The sequence below is a fragment of the Momordica charantia genome (genome assembly GCF_013281855.1).
Source record: "Momordica charantia cultivar OHB3-1 chromosome 6 unlocalized genomic scaffold, Mcharantia_2.0 BLBB01000006.1, whole genome shotgun sequence".
Classification (NCBI taxonomy): Eukaryota; Viridiplantae; Streptophyta; class Magnoliopsida; order Cucurbitales; family Cucurbitaceae; genus Momordica; species Momordica charantia.
Window position 1 is genome coordinate 13,155,614 of NW_028275164.1, and position 15,735 is coordinate 13,171,348.

The window sequence follows — 15,735 nt, forward strand, 5'->3', positions numbered from 1 at the left end:
TTGTCCACGGTTCCCGAGAAAATCTCTCTCGCTCTCTTGATTTTCCTTCTAATTATAAGACGGTTCCCACAAACTGAGTTCTTAACGTCCAGAAGATAGCGATGAAGACTTTGTGGTGGCGTTGATATCTACATTATAGAGGTGTCTTCAATGGTATGTATCACTAACTTCTTATTATTCATGCTTATGTGTCTTTTCTTTGTTGTAATTCGAAAACAAGATCGAAGCACACGCATTCGCGCGATTCCGCTGCAGGATCCGATCCCTTTTAAAAAGGAAGGTTCTTCCTTTCCTTTTTGGTCCCCCATTCCCCGGTTGATTGAGTTTTCGAAACTCCAACGAGAAATTCTCTCTCTCGATCTGTCGATTTCTCTCTCAATTATAAGACGGTTCCCACAAACCAAGTTCTTAACATATAGAGGATAGTGAGGAAGATTTTTTGGTGGCGTTGGTGTCGGTGTCTTCATAGGTATGTTTCACTAACTTTCTTTTAATCATGCATATGTCTTTCTTTGTTGCACTTCCAAAACAAGATCGAAGCACACGCATCCACGTGCTTTAGCTGCGGGATTCGATCCCTTCACCAATCACAATATTATCTGAAATAACTCTCCCGATAATAAAAGCTAACTGATTTTATGACATTATCGAACTTACGATCTTCTTTAATATGTTTGCTAGGACCTTCGTCATGATTTTATAGGATACATTGCACAAGCTAATCGATCGATAATTTAACTCTAGTCGGGGGCTTTTGGATTTAAGGATGAGGGCTATGAGAGTGGAATTCCAATTCCTAATAGACTGGTGCCTATTCAGAATCTCTAGACAATTGGCCACGGTTGTATTCCCTACATTCTTCCAATAACGCTGATAAAAAGTCGGGAAGCCATCTGGCGTCGGAGCCAGATGCATCTATTTCAAAGCCTGTTCTATTTCTGACATCTCAAAAGGAGCAAGTAGTTTCATGTTCATTTCGTGAGTCACCATGCAAGGAACCTGTCTCAAAATTTTTAGCATATCTTCCTCAGTAGGACCTAGAAGAGAAAGGCCTTTAAAATAATATATGAATCTTTGCTCCACAATATTCATATCCTCATTTCACTGGTTATTCTCGATTTCAATCCCTCGAATCAAGTTCTTCTATCTCTTCATCGTTGCATGTTTATGGAACCACTTGGTGTTTCTGTTCCCCCATTGTAGCCAATCCTCTCGAGATCTCTATTTCAAATATATTTCCTCTATTTCTAGTAATTTGTCCAATTATTTTTCCAATTTTTGGACGATCACAAAATCCCTGGGAGGCAGGCTCGAGTATATCTACGAGATTGTCGTTTAGATGTGCAGAATATGTTTTTTAAAATTATTGTTGAAAATTTTTCCCCCACTGCCTCAACGCTGTCACGCACACTTCTTCAAACTTTCTTCTGGCCTATGAAAATTATTCTCCTCATCCCAACTACCGGCCTTTGTAATAATATTTCCACACATGGTATTACTAGTCCAGGCTTCCTCAAATTTAAAACTGGAGCCTCGACAGAAACAACGGTTGTGAGTTTCAAACAGGTTAAGGAGGATGGGCCTATGGTCCGATTTGACCCATTTTGGTAGGTTACTTTCAGATTTGTCCACAGGCTTCTAAAGGCCTCATTGCCCAGATAAAGGTCCAGTCTTTCGCAGGTTTGGTTGATGGAAAATATACATACATGCGCAGCGGAAGCGAGCAAGGATCGAAATAATAATCTAGATGCATATTACAACCTAGGATTAGACATGCATGATCATACATTATGTGCTTAGAGAAAGGTAGAGAAAATTACATACCTTTGTAGCTTAATTTCATTAAATAACTCCAATGAGGACCACCAAGCGGTCTTCCTAACTATTCTCAAGGCTTGGAATAGAGTGGTGCGACTTTTTTTAGAGAAGGAAAATTTGAGAGAAATATAGAGCTAAAAGGAGTTATGTAAGCTTTTTGAAAAACATCAAATGACCAAAGGTTCCAAGAGTTTTTAATGTTTGAACAAAGGCCTTCTTAAATAGACAAAATACATGCAACTTTTGCATGTCTAAGTTTACCAAAAGCTTACAACACATACTTCGCTCATGCATGGCATGACTAAGTGTAAAAATGCATGTCTAAGTTTACCAAAAGCTTACAACACACACTCCACTCATGCATGCAATGGTTAAGTGTCAAAAAGTGGATTTTTTTAGATTATTTAAATGTTCCACTCAACAAGTTAGTGGAATTTTCTACCAACTTGGTTAAAAACATTATTTTAATCTTCTTAGTAAACCTTTGACTTTCTCGGGTCAAAGTCAACTATTTGACTTTTTTTTCAAAATCCAACTGTTTGACTAAATCCATGCCTTTGATTATGAATTCGCATTCATAATTTTAATATTTAAATCCTATTTAAATATTTTTACCAAATTTCTCAATTGATATCATATATCAATTACTTAATCATATCTCATATGATTAACCTAATTCGTACGATTCGAATTATTCCTTCAAATTATTCCAAGTTTTTTCCTATATGAGCTAGCTAGGGGACCTTATGGACCTACAGATCATGAGCTCCAACGATTCGAGATTAACCAGTTAAACTCTTTAACCTAGTTAACCAACATTTGTTAACTACCGGGTCACTCCACTAAAGCCCGTAGCTGCACTCTCTTCATTGTAGATATATTATGTCCATTTGATATAACCATGATCGATAAGTCGACCCTTCACAAGTTGTTTGTAATTACAGCTGGGTCAAAATACTGTTTTACCCCTATAGTTACCTCTTGTTCCTTAAGTCTCACTAATCCTCTAATGACCATTGATTTTTAGTCCAACTATCAAATCAAAAAATCCTCTCAAACCTTTTGATGAGGGTGGCGCCAATTGTTCAAGACTTGGATTCAGCCCTTAACAGAATAACCTCTCTACTATCTCAGAATTGGGTAGGAGTGAATTTCTTCTTGCACCCTATGTCCCTAGCTATCTACCTGGTCTTACCCCTGGGATGCTTATTGAGCCAATGCTGTTGAGCTGCTTTGACCCATGCAGATCTAAGGATAATCCCAAGTAAACAGAAGTTCATAGTTAGCTCAGGATTAAGATCGAGTTATCTAGCCCATCAAAGTCGAGATAGTCAGTTTCATATAATAAATGGTGTTATAAAGTAAAAGTGACTATCTGATGGTCCGGTCTTATGCAAACTCTTTGCACAGGACGCCCTCACTCACATGTCTTCACATGAACGAATTAGGATCACATCGTTTGTACTAGCTACAAAGTGGGCCGCATCCATAGTGTCCCAAGAATAAGACATCCAACCTTATTCCTATATTTTAGACCATTTAGACTGTTAACTCAAACTTGATCCATATTTATGTCTCTACATAGAGTTTGAGTCTCATTTAACAGTCTAGGATCCTTACTTTATTGGATTTAGATCTAATAAGAACGTTTTGTTGGATCAATAACTACTTATTGATTAAAACCTTGAATAACAACTTTATTGAATGATAAAAATATATTTGGCATTTAAAAACTATGAGTTTTAGGACATAAAACCCAACATTGGTCGCTTTATTTTCGCCTATTGTACCAAGTGAAAGTTGTACCATGGAAGCCCAAATCTTGCAAACAACAATCATCGATAGTTTCCCGAAATTTCTCTATCTGAGCTTGACTTTTATCGCTACCACCCTCTTTCTCTTTAAGAGAGAGAATTTCGTTTAGGTCGCCTCCAACAACCCATGCTAAGTCGTCCCAATCATGCAAACACCTGAATAAATCCCACATATGGGTGAGCTTATGAGCCTTTGGGTTTCCATAAATACCAGAGGAATGGAACTATTAAGAACTCCAATTTATGCCCGTATCGGTACGAAAGGCAGAATAAGAACGGATAACCAAGTCCACTTCGCTCTTCCATAGTAAACCCAAACCACCGCTCCTTCCCCGACTCTCAACCACAAAATAACCATAGTACTGTAAATGAACTTTTAAATTATTGAGAATACTCGAGTTACACTTAGCTTCAGAAATGAAGATAACATGGGGATTAAGGTGACTTATCACGTCACATACATCTCTCTAATCCACGGACATTCCAGCATAATATTTTCATGATGCCCGGCGAGGCTACATCGCAGCCTCCATCGTTATAGCATTCTCCTCCAGTTTGTCTTCTTCAATCATCTTTGTAATGACCCCAATTTTTATATGTCATTAATAATATAAGATTGAGATAATTACTCGTAAAACATAATTTCATTAAAATAAAATAAGATAAAAACTTGTATTTTTCATCTAAAAAATGAAAATGATAACTTAATAAGACTTAACTTATAAATCTTTAGCAGCGGAAATCACAAAGTTATTATCCTTAAATAAAACAAGTAAAAATGTGGTATAGTCATAATTAAAAGTATAGATTATAAATAAAATTCAACTATGTCTCATATCTCCTCCTCGTCAATGCCCAGGTCATCCTCGACGTTATTCTCGTCAACTATATAACTATCTGTAAAAAAAAATTGAAACAACATGGAATGAGTATAAAAAAATACCCAGTAAGTGGTTCCCATCATAAGGAACCTTTCATGCTCAAACACACACATCATGCTTATATGCATGCATACCTCAACCTAACATATAAACCAACGAACAACTTAACTTAAGATACTTGTGCTTGCTAGCATAAATTTACATATCTAAATCCTTAATTTGGCGCCAGGCTATACAGAAATACCCCATACCATAACCGTCAATTCCGCATGTAATATTTATAAGGTAATTACCCCCCCATAAAGACCCTTAACATGAACTAATTTGTTTCCTAGGGCCCAGCCTTTAGCAGAAACCATACATGTCATTTCATACATCTAGCTGCATAACATAACTGCTTAATTTGGGTATTTCATGCATAACATTAATCTTACCTAAATCCATGACACATAAGACTACTAACTTCACTACGAATGCAATGCATCACACATTATGTCATGCTTTACCTAAACATGATTTGCTATTAAACATACTTAAAATGACATGAGAAAGCCATAGAATCATAACATGTTTTGTAATACATAAAATTTAACCACCATCACCATTCAATAACAAAATATATTTAAGCAACATGAATAACATAATTCAATAACAAAACAATGCAACACATAACATAATTCACTTACAATCAAACAATAATACAACAAAACATACAAGGCGGTAACTTATGATAGAATCCACTTACCTGAACTTAGTAAACTAAAGGAAATTCCTTAAGGCTTCCTAATAACAATTAACACAACTAAAATTAGGACTCAATTACCTAAACTAAGCTTTCTCCAATAAGTTCTCATAACTAGATATGTTCACTATTCTACTAGTAGAAATCTCTTAATAATTAACCTAGTCCATAATAATCATAAAATATATATATATAAATTTGTGAAAAGTAATTTTAAATCTTCATATTAGCCTCTGATTTATATACTATAATATCGATAAAAATAATTTACTGATTTTGCAAATTTACAAAAAAAAAAATAGAGAAAACACATAGCACTAGTTTTCATAATTTTAAACCGTAGGTAAAACTAATCATAAAAATCAATTTTAATGCATTCAAATACATTTTAGGTTAGTTTAAAGGTGCTGGTCATGGTCTCAAAAATTCAGAATTAACAATCCAAAATTTGATACTAAACAAGCTAAAACTATGAAAATAACATAAACCGTTAAAAACTGTTATGAAGCAATTTTATGAACATGTTTAGGACCTTTTAAATTCAGATTTTCAGATCTCAAATCAACAAAAATAAGGCTTAAACAGTACCTATTTTATATTAATAATGAACCCTAAAAATAATTTACACAAGGAAGAATGATGCTTACCGTTGGTGCGTTTTCCTCTCTACCGTAAAGAATAAAAAGAGAAAATTTCCAGCAACTAAGAGAGCTTGAAATGATGATGGAAACCTTAGAAAATGGATATGAACATGCTTAGGTTCTATAAAAATTATTAGGAAAAATATACTTACAAAACTTGACTAAAAGAAACCGTTCTTACCGAAAGACAAAACCGCAATGAACGATCCTTGAAGGGACTTGGAAAAGCAACCACAACTCCTCTAAGGTGTGATTTAAAACATAGGATAGATGATTGAGACGAAATTTTCAGATTTGTTTAGAAATGTTCTTGGAGAAAAATGAATGAAACAAACATAGGTAACTTAAGGAGAATGGCTTGGAAGATGAAACAAACATGAATCTTGGAAGATGGAACAAACTTCTTCTCTCTCCTCATGCATGGCCAATTACTTAATGGGATTGTTAGTATTTTTTGGTCTTCCTAACTAACTTAATTACTACATGTGTCTCTTGGGTGGAAGGTGGGTTATATTGCCTAATCATGGTTAGTGGAAGGTGAGTTATATTGCCTAATCATGGTTATGAGTTAAATAAAACTTTCTATATTACCCCAATTAAGTTAATTTAATTAATGTAGAAAAATAAAGAGTAAAATAAAGGTAATATGGGGCTTTACTTGGTTAATTACTGTAACGCCCCAGGAATTTCACCAATTCCATACAGGGACCGTTACTAAGACTACCTAAAATTTTCACATAAACAAGAGAAGTACCTTCACAACAATACTAAGCAATAAAGCTGTCACGCTTCCGCTGCACTACTCTATTTTTAACACTTAGCAGATAAATAAAATTTTCACTCACGAGAGCTTGAACAATTAGAACAACAACCCTAAAGATTTAAGAGAAACTCGCCTCCTATACAGATAAACCATTTAATGCTGACTTCACATTAACCAAACCTGTCCAGGAAACCTTTCCTAACTATAAACCATTCACTAAACGAATATTAACATCTCGAATGGCAATGAAACAAAAACTAATTCAAGTACAATCAACTTAAACAAATGTAATCATAAAAATCCTAGGTAGGTTACAATCCCGTAGTTCAAGAAGACAACAAAATTAATGCTCTAAAAAGAATAATGAATCGGCAACCTTACAACATCCTTTAGACAATAAACTAAACAAAACCAACCACTAACAACTCAACTACAAGATTACGTAGCCTCAACTATCCTAACTAAAAGAAATTAATTGCACACAGCATAGCTAATGGTCTTTCCGATCAAGCCTCCTCCTCGCCATCACCATCCCAAGAGCTAGCTCAATACCTGCAAACTGGAGGGGAAAAAAAGAGGGATGAGTACAACCACAGTACTCAGTAAGCAGCCCTTATCTGAAGGGTCACGCGCAAACAACATACTTATCAAGGAACAACGTGGCATGCTTATTAAAGAATCAACACACACACATCATGCTCAACCAAATTATGAAACATTCATTGTCATGCTTTTCATCACATTATGCGTTCAAACATAGACACATTCTATAAAATTCGATCACAACCACAACCAGGAACACATTAACTACCAGTACTCACCTCTAGTCTCCCTAACATCTCAAGTACCTCTACGCTTATCACAGCTACTCTAGCCTTCCACAATTAACTCATTCGAGCAGAGTCGGCCCCTGACCATTTATACCCAGAGCCCCGACCTTGCAGCATCGGCCCTCGACCATTTATACCCGAGGCCCCGATGACTTCACCGTCTATTGGTCCTTGACCATTTGTACCCAAGGCCCCAATAGTTCTCCTTTCGAAAGACTCCTCGCATCGACCCCCGACCATTTATACCCGAGGCCTCGACGCTCATCTTTATCCAATATTGGCGTATCGACCTCCGACCATTTATACCCGAGGCCTCGATACCCAATTAGTGATGTATCAGCCCTCGACCACTTATACCCGAGGCCCTGATACTCACCCATTCACTTCGTAACTTTCATAACTCCACATATCATTTCTAGCCTCCAACAAGGATTTCAGTACTACTTCCCTAATAACAGCAACTACCACAACGCCCATCCCAACACAACCACTAGTATGATTTCAATGCACCTCTCAGCTCACCAACACAATTCAGCATGCTTCCACAACATAAACATCATTCTAATAGCAAAACAATAAACCAAACATGCTTTCACAACATATCAATTCTTAACAACCGCGCCACTGTGAGTTTAGTCATAACAAAGCATAGTCAACCAATTGCAAACGATTGGAGCCCAACACAATTCATCCAAATACTTAATATCCTACGTCCATATCCAATAAACATTGCCAAATATAATAAACAACTCATTAGACACGCCAACCACTTCATACAAATTCCGACAACAAACGCTTCCAAAATAAATCCACTTTAACGAACATTCCCTATAACCATACATCATTCTACAACAGATCTCAGCAGCTCAACAATACAAAATTCCCACTATTATCACCGACAGACATTCAACACTACCCAGGCATACAAACCAACATAAACAAGAGTTACATTTTTCATTACTCGATAGGCCACCAATTCCAATCTTTCAAATGCATCGATAAGCCATTCACACATCTAATCAAAACACAATTATCCAACATGCTCTTCATCGTACAAAACAAGAAGATAATCTCGTAGCTTCCAGCTAAGCAAACATAAACTATATAACATAAAACTATCACGTGCATTTTCAATCCCAAGACATGCTTTCAAACATCAAAGCTTAATCACTTCCAACCATACCGAGCAGCAACTTTCAAGGCACATCCAATAATCATGGCACAAGATATTTTCCTAATATGTAAAAGGAAAGGAACAAAAGAAACAACAAGGATGCAACCCAACAATAACAACTAGAAGTCCTCAAATGATGCCCAACAAACTCTTAATACATGAGATATTCAAGTATAGTAAAGTTAAGCACGAAACCATCTCATTAACACCTATTAACTTACATATTAATAAATAATGAACACACCGAAAGCACCACACAATTCATACATATTCAATCAACAAACATCCTCTAAGTAAGAACTACTTACAACAAAGAACCTAACTCTCCTAAGCTCCGCCGAAAACTTCCTAAAAACATAGATACAAGCTTGAGTTAGAGTCCAAACATAAACACATAAATCAAATCCAACAACGGGTCTAAGTGAGTCATTACTTACTAACTTCCACCGAATGATTCCCTAAAATCAATTGGGTTAAAACTGGGTCAAAGTGGAAAAAGCTCGGTACTTCAAAACGGAGTTCGAAAATGCTTGAGCTTGCTAATCCGATATCGAAATGCGATGGGTAACTACGATTTGGGTCCGAATAGGAGTGGGTAACGTCGAATCAAAGCCGGAAAGGGGTGGGTAACACTAACCAAGCTCCATTTGGGTATGGGTCAACACCGAAGGTCACCGGGGGGAAGAAAACGCCGCAGATCTGGGCCAAGCACGAGCTGTTCGCTTCTGTCCGAGTCGGGGAGAGGTGCTGCAGGTACGGGGCGCCGAAGAACGCGACGTCGAGGGGAAAGCCGCCGTCAAGGCAGCCGGATCTGGCGAGAATCGGAGCAGTCACGCGTCGCCGCCACCGGACTCGCTCGTGGTCTGCCCGAAGGTGTCGGACCTGGGCAATTGTCGTCGCCACCCGCCGCAGCTGCTACTGCCTACGACGCCGGAGAGAAGGTCACGCCGCCGCTGGATGGGTCGTCGGGACTGCTCGTGGTTCACCATCGCGCCGGTTCGCTGCTCTTCGGGCCGCCACACGCTGCTACAGGCCGCCGCCGTCGGAGTCGTTGAGGGACGGGAGGGTCCACCGTTCGCCGCTGCCGTCAGGGAGGAAGCTCGCCGCTGCCGTGCTGCTTCGCTGGAGAACAAAAGCAAGGGAAGGGGGGCGGCGGCTCCAAACGAGAGGAAAAAGAAGAAGAAAGAAAAAGAAAAAGAGGAAGAAGAAAAAACAAAATAGATTTAGGGTTTTTTTTTTCTTTATTTTGTTTTAAAACCAAAAGCCCAAATCCCAAATCTTAAATGAGGCCCAACAAAAACTACAATGGTCCAAAACAAAAGCCCACTAATTATGCTTTAGAAATAAAATAAACCCCCCAACAACCCAAAATAAAATAGTTAACTTAAATTCTAAAACCCAAGAATAATAATTCAAAGAAAAGTAGAATTTAGGAAGGAAAATCCTAAAACTCGTGAAATTAGAATTTAACTAAAAAATCTCCTACACAGGTCGAGAACTTAAATTATCTTAATCCAAAGAAATTAAACTTAATTCTAATTTAGCCAAAAATTAGAATTTCAAAGTTAGAAAATCCAAGAATTAAAGTTATCAACTTAGGGAAAAATCCAAAGACACTATTTATCTCTTAAAATAAACGAGTCAGAGAACGCGGGGCGTTACAATTACCTTAAAACTTTGGATAAAATGTATGAAACTTTATAAATACTCAAATAATGCTACCATTACAATTACCATATTTCACAACATTTATCTAATTACTAAAGTAGTATTGTTAATTTTATTACTTAAATACAATTATAATCTCGCTAATCTTATTAATCTCTTATGCATATTTATTTTTTATTAACATACATAATTAATTAAACATTGATAAGATGAATCACTAAATTTTGTTGTAAATTTCTTTTTAGTAAGTAAATAAAATTAACTTGAGCTTAATTAGTTAGAGTATTAGAAGCCTACAATTATTACCTAGGATTTGATTAAAGTTTATTGGCATAAAGCTAATTAGATTTGACTAGCTTACCTAAAAAACAATAATAATATAAAGTCATGAAAATACTGTTAAAGGTAATGCAGGGCATTACAATCTTCATCTTTTTATGATTCCCGCAACTTTGTCTTCCACCCCCATCACTCTTATGCCCAATTGCGAGAGCTAAGCCTGCTATGGACAAAAACTAGCCACGCGCCTTCTTTTTGCACTACTTAACTGACTTTAGGCTTTCTCCCATTAGTTGGGTTGAGCCCACTACTGCTGACCCAGATTTAGCAATTGAACCTACCTTGTCTGGTGTCTTATATACCGTAGAGATTCCAGAATGGCCATTAGCCGAAATATTTGTTTGCCTATTAAACTCTTCCCTTTGGTGATCTAGGGAGATCTTGTGAATCAGGATTTGATTTTTTGCCTTCCAAAATGACCGCCGTGGAATCTTCAACTTTCATTTCAACTTTTGCTTCTGATACCGAAATCTTGTCATTAATGCTATCGTCCTCCCTATAATTACTTTCCATATCAGTTTCTATCTCCCCCTCCCTACTGGCCTCTGAAACTTCCATAGAAATTCTGGCCTTCTTCACCGCTGGACACCCATCTTTCAGAACCTCCTGGTCGTTTGAACTCCGTTTGTCGCAAGGACTTTCTTTTTTCAAGTCTCTATTGTTAGTAGAGTCGTCACTCGAGCCAGCAAAAGGCTATAGCCATCCTAGCAAGTCATATGAAAGGTTTTAAGAAAAATGGAAAGACTCATAACTTATAAGAAATGAAATGGCTAGCAAATGAAAAGACATAACTTAAATAAATGAAAAGACAAGCAAATGAAAAGGCTAAGAAAATGGAAAGCCAACAAAAATAAGTGTAATCTCATCCATAGTGAGGGATGTGAGTGTTTGACTTGGTTTTTGAATTGAATAAGTTGACTTTGACTTATCTTGATGGAGCTGACTTTGACCTTGACAAAGTTGACTTTGACTTGCCTTAAAAACACTCAGAAATGTATAACTTGCACCAAATTGTAGTGCATTGTTTCAGAATCTTGCACATCTTCCTTTAATTCTCTTGTCGAGTTCACAAACGCTTGGACACGAAGTCGTAAAGCTTGTTGAAGTTTCTTAACTCTCAATCTTGTAATCGGTCCATGAGGCATGACAAAGGGAGCTCCTTGATTCATATCATCATCTCTCTCTTCAGAAGGATTCGTCCTCGAATTGAATCCTTCACCTACATTAAAAGGAGACAAATCAAAACATTAAAGGTAGCACTCACCCCATACTTACCTGGCAAATCAATCTTATAAGCATTATCATTGATCCTTTGAAGGACTTGAAAATGAACATTTCCCCGTGGTAGCAACTTAGACTTTCATTGAGTTGGAAATTGTTCCTTTCAGAAATGTACCCATACCCAATCCCCCAGTTGGAAATCTATGAGCTTACGTCCTTTTTTTATGCGGGAAGCAACCTTAGTGTTTTGCTTCTCAATCATTCCTTTACCTTCTTTATGTAGTTTATGAATAAGATCAACCTTTGTGCTAGCATCAGAACTCACAAATTCAGTAGGAGGCATAGGCAACAAATCAAGTGGTGTGATAGGATTAAAACCATATACAATTTCAAACAGAGTGTCATTTGGTAGTTCTATGGACAGCCCGATTATATGCAAACTCAATCAATGGCAAATAATCCTCCCAATTTAGGATTTTTATCTATGATTGCCCGAAGCATGGTAATCATTGTTCTATTTACTACCTTAGTTTGACCATCAATTTGAGGATGACAAGTAGTGTAGTAAACAAGTTTGGTTCCCAACTTTCCACATAACACACGCCAAAAATGACTTAAAAACTTAACATCTCTATCACTAACAATAGTTATAGGAGTGCCATGCAAACGCACAACTTCCCTAAAGAACAAATCAACAATCAATTTAGCATCACCAGTTTATGACATGATGTAAAATACGCCATCTTGCTAAATCTATCGACCACTACAAATATACTATCCCTACCCTTCCTAGTTCGTGGTAAACCAACGACAAAATCCATAGAAATATTAACCCAAGGAGTAGTAGGAACATGCAAAGGTGAATATAAACCATGTGGTTGTAACCTAGACTTAATTAGCTTGTTTACATGTAATACAATGTTTACACACTTTATGCATATCATGCTTCATCTTAGGCCAATAAAAATGTTCAGCAAACATATCATAAGTTTTAGAAACACCAAAATAAGTCATTAAACCACCACCATGAGCTTCCTTTACAAGCAACTCATAAATTGAATAAGATGGAATGCAAAGTTTTCCCTTTCGAAACAAAACCTTTCAAACAACATGTAATAATCCACAACAAGTCCTTTTTCACACGATTCAACAAAAGGAGCAAAAAACACATCATCTAGATACAAGGACTTAAGATATTCAAATGCTAAAATCTTAGCATCCAAACTATTAAAGAGAGCATACCACCATGATAAAGCATCGTCAACAATGTTCTCCTTACCTTGTTTATACTTGATGACGTATCGAAATGTCTCTATAAATTCCAACCACTTGGCATGTCTTCGATTTAGTTTACTTTGCCCTCTCAAGTGCTTTAGACTCTCATGATCTATATGAATGACAAATTCATTTGGCCAAAGATAATATTGTCAAGTTTGCAAAACTCATACCAAAGCATAAAGTTCTTTGTCATAAGTTGGGTACCTCAAAGAAGCACCACTCAACTTTTCACTAAAGACCATTAGTGGCTTATGGTTTTGCATTAGTAAAGCCCCAATTCCAATTCCACTTGCATCACATTCAATTTCAAAAGTTAAATCAAAGTTCAACAAAGCAAGTAGAGGAGCATTGCACAATTTATCCTTCAAAACAATAAAAGCATACTCTTGGGATGTACCCCAAACAAAAGGCACATTTTTCTTTACTAGTTCATTTAGAGGTGAAGCTAAGGTGTCAAAGTCCTTAATAAAATGCCTATAAAAACTAGCTAGCCGATGAAAACTTCGAATGCCTATAAAATGCCTATAAAGACCATTAGTGGCTTATGGTTTTGCATGAGTAAAACCCAATTCCAATTCCACTTGCATCACATTCAATTTCAAAAGTTAAATCAAAGTTCAACAAAGCAAGTAGAGGAGCATTGCACAATTTATCCTTCAAAACAGTAAAAGCATGCTCTTGGGATGTACCCCAAACAAAAGACACATTTTTCTTTACTAGTTCATTTAGAGGCGAAGCTAAGGTGTTAAAGTCCTTAATAAAATGCCTATAAAAACTAGCTAGCCGATGAAAACTTCGAACTTCTCCAACATTCTTGGGAGTTGGCCATTCGCTAATAGCCTTAACTTTCTCACTATCCATCTCAACTCCTCGACTAGATACTATAAAACCAAGAAAATTAACCTTTTCCATGCAAAAATTACATTTGTTTAGGTTAGCATACAATTTCTCATTTCTAAGTGTAGTCAAAACAGCACGCACATGCTCTACATGATCTTCCACAGACTTAGAATACATAAGTATATCATAAAAATAAACAATCACAAATTTTCCCAAATATTCATGCAATACATGGTTCATCAATCTCATGAAAGTACTAGGAGCATTAGTTAAACCAGAAGGCATAACAAGTCACTCATACATTCCATATTTAGTCTTAAATATATTTTTCTATTTATCTCCAACAATCATATGTGTAGACACCGTATTTCGTCCGACTCAAATTTTATTAGTATTTATATTTATTTTTTATTAATATTATTTTTTATTATTAAATTTTATTATAATTGTTTTCATTAAAAACCACATCATTTACTTTATTATCAGTTTTAAGGTAAAGTTTTAATTAAATTAAATTATAGATTTTGTTTTAAAAGAATTTGATTTATTAAAACAAATATATATTAAAAAAATATTTGATTTTAAACGAATTTGTTTTAAATATTTGATTTATTAAAAAAGAAGATAAAAATGATTTGTTTTCTTTAATTAAAACAATTGATTATGTCAAAGCCATATAACGTGGCATCATTTTGTTCATCTTCTTCGCCTCTTTTCTCTACCCTCTCATTTGTTACTGTTGGAGCATTGCCTATTTAGGAGAGGGAGTACAGCACGGGAAAGGCACAGAGAGCAGGCAAGCAAAAGGAGAGAAGCAACATTTTGTATTTCATTTTTCAACCTTTCTCTCTCTTCAATTTCGAACACTCATTTTCCTTTTTCTTTTACCTTTTTTTTCCTTCCTTCCTTTTCTTTTCTCTTTCTACCATTCATCTTCTTCCTGCTTCTTCTTCTTTCTCATTTTCACTCCCAAGCCCCTCTCTCAACCTCACACCTCCAGCGACCACATTCGACTCTGGCGCTACAAATCTTGTGGCGACTACAAACCCGACTCCCACCAGTACAGTAGCTAGAGTGATCCTTCACGGCTTCAGCCCGCGGACACACTGAGGACTTCTTCTTGCAGTATATGATTTTAAAAAATGCTTTTGCAAATATATATTTTTTTAATTTTAAAATAAAAAGGAAGAGATCTCATTTTTTTTAAAAAAAAAACAAGGTAAAGTTGGGAGAGGGAACTTTGTTTTTAGAAAAACGTTTTGGGAAGAAAATCATTAATTATATGTTTGAAAATAAGGTTTGAGTTTTAAATGTCTTCTTTATTGGGTGAAAATGAAGCAAGGTTTTTTTTTTAAAAAACCATTATTAAGGTTTAATTGTGTTAAATATAAATGAAAGTTGTTTAAAAATAAGGTTTTTAGAAAAATAATCAAAAGATTCAAAGGAAAATTTTGTTTTAAGTTAATAAATTTCAAATCTCAAACTAAGTAAAAGTTGGCCTTTTTTTGAAAGATTGGTTAAGTTTCGGAAATTTTGAATAAGATTTCATTTTTAAATAAGTTTGTTTTAAATATGATTTTTTAAATAAGTTTTAAATAAGTTTGTTTTATACGAATTTCAAATCTAAAATAAAATAGAAGTTTTTTTTTAAATTTTCGTTGATAGTTTTTATTTTTCTTTTTTTTAAGACAAGATTTCAAAATAAAAGATTTGTATTTGGAAAAAG

The 15,735-nt window shown here is 35.8% G+C and overlaps 2 long non-coding RNA genes across 2 annotated transcripts; both read right to left on the reverse strand.

Annotated features, from left to right (window-relative positions):
• Positions 1-3,603: 3,603 nt before the first annotated feature.
• LOC148210709 (uncharacterized) lies at positions 3,604-6,432 on the reverse strand. Its single transcript, XR_015791834.1, has 3 exons — positions 6,078-6,432; positions 5,903-5,986; positions 3,604-4,529 (listed from the first exon to the last, which is right to left on the reverse strand). It is a non-coding gene; the product is annotated as an uncharacterized LOC148210709 (long non-coding RNA).
• A 473-nt stretch (positions 6,433-6,905) lies between these two features.
• Positions 6,906-9,873, reverse strand: LOC148210710 (uncharacterized). Its single transcript, XR_015791960.1, has 3 exons — positions 9,101-9,873; positions 8,972-9,011; positions 6,906-7,218 (listed from the first exon to the last, which is right to left on the reverse strand). It is a non-coding gene; the product is annotated as an uncharacterized LOC148210710 (long non-coding RNA).
• Between the last annotated feature and the right edge of the window lie 5,862 nt (positions 9,874-15,735).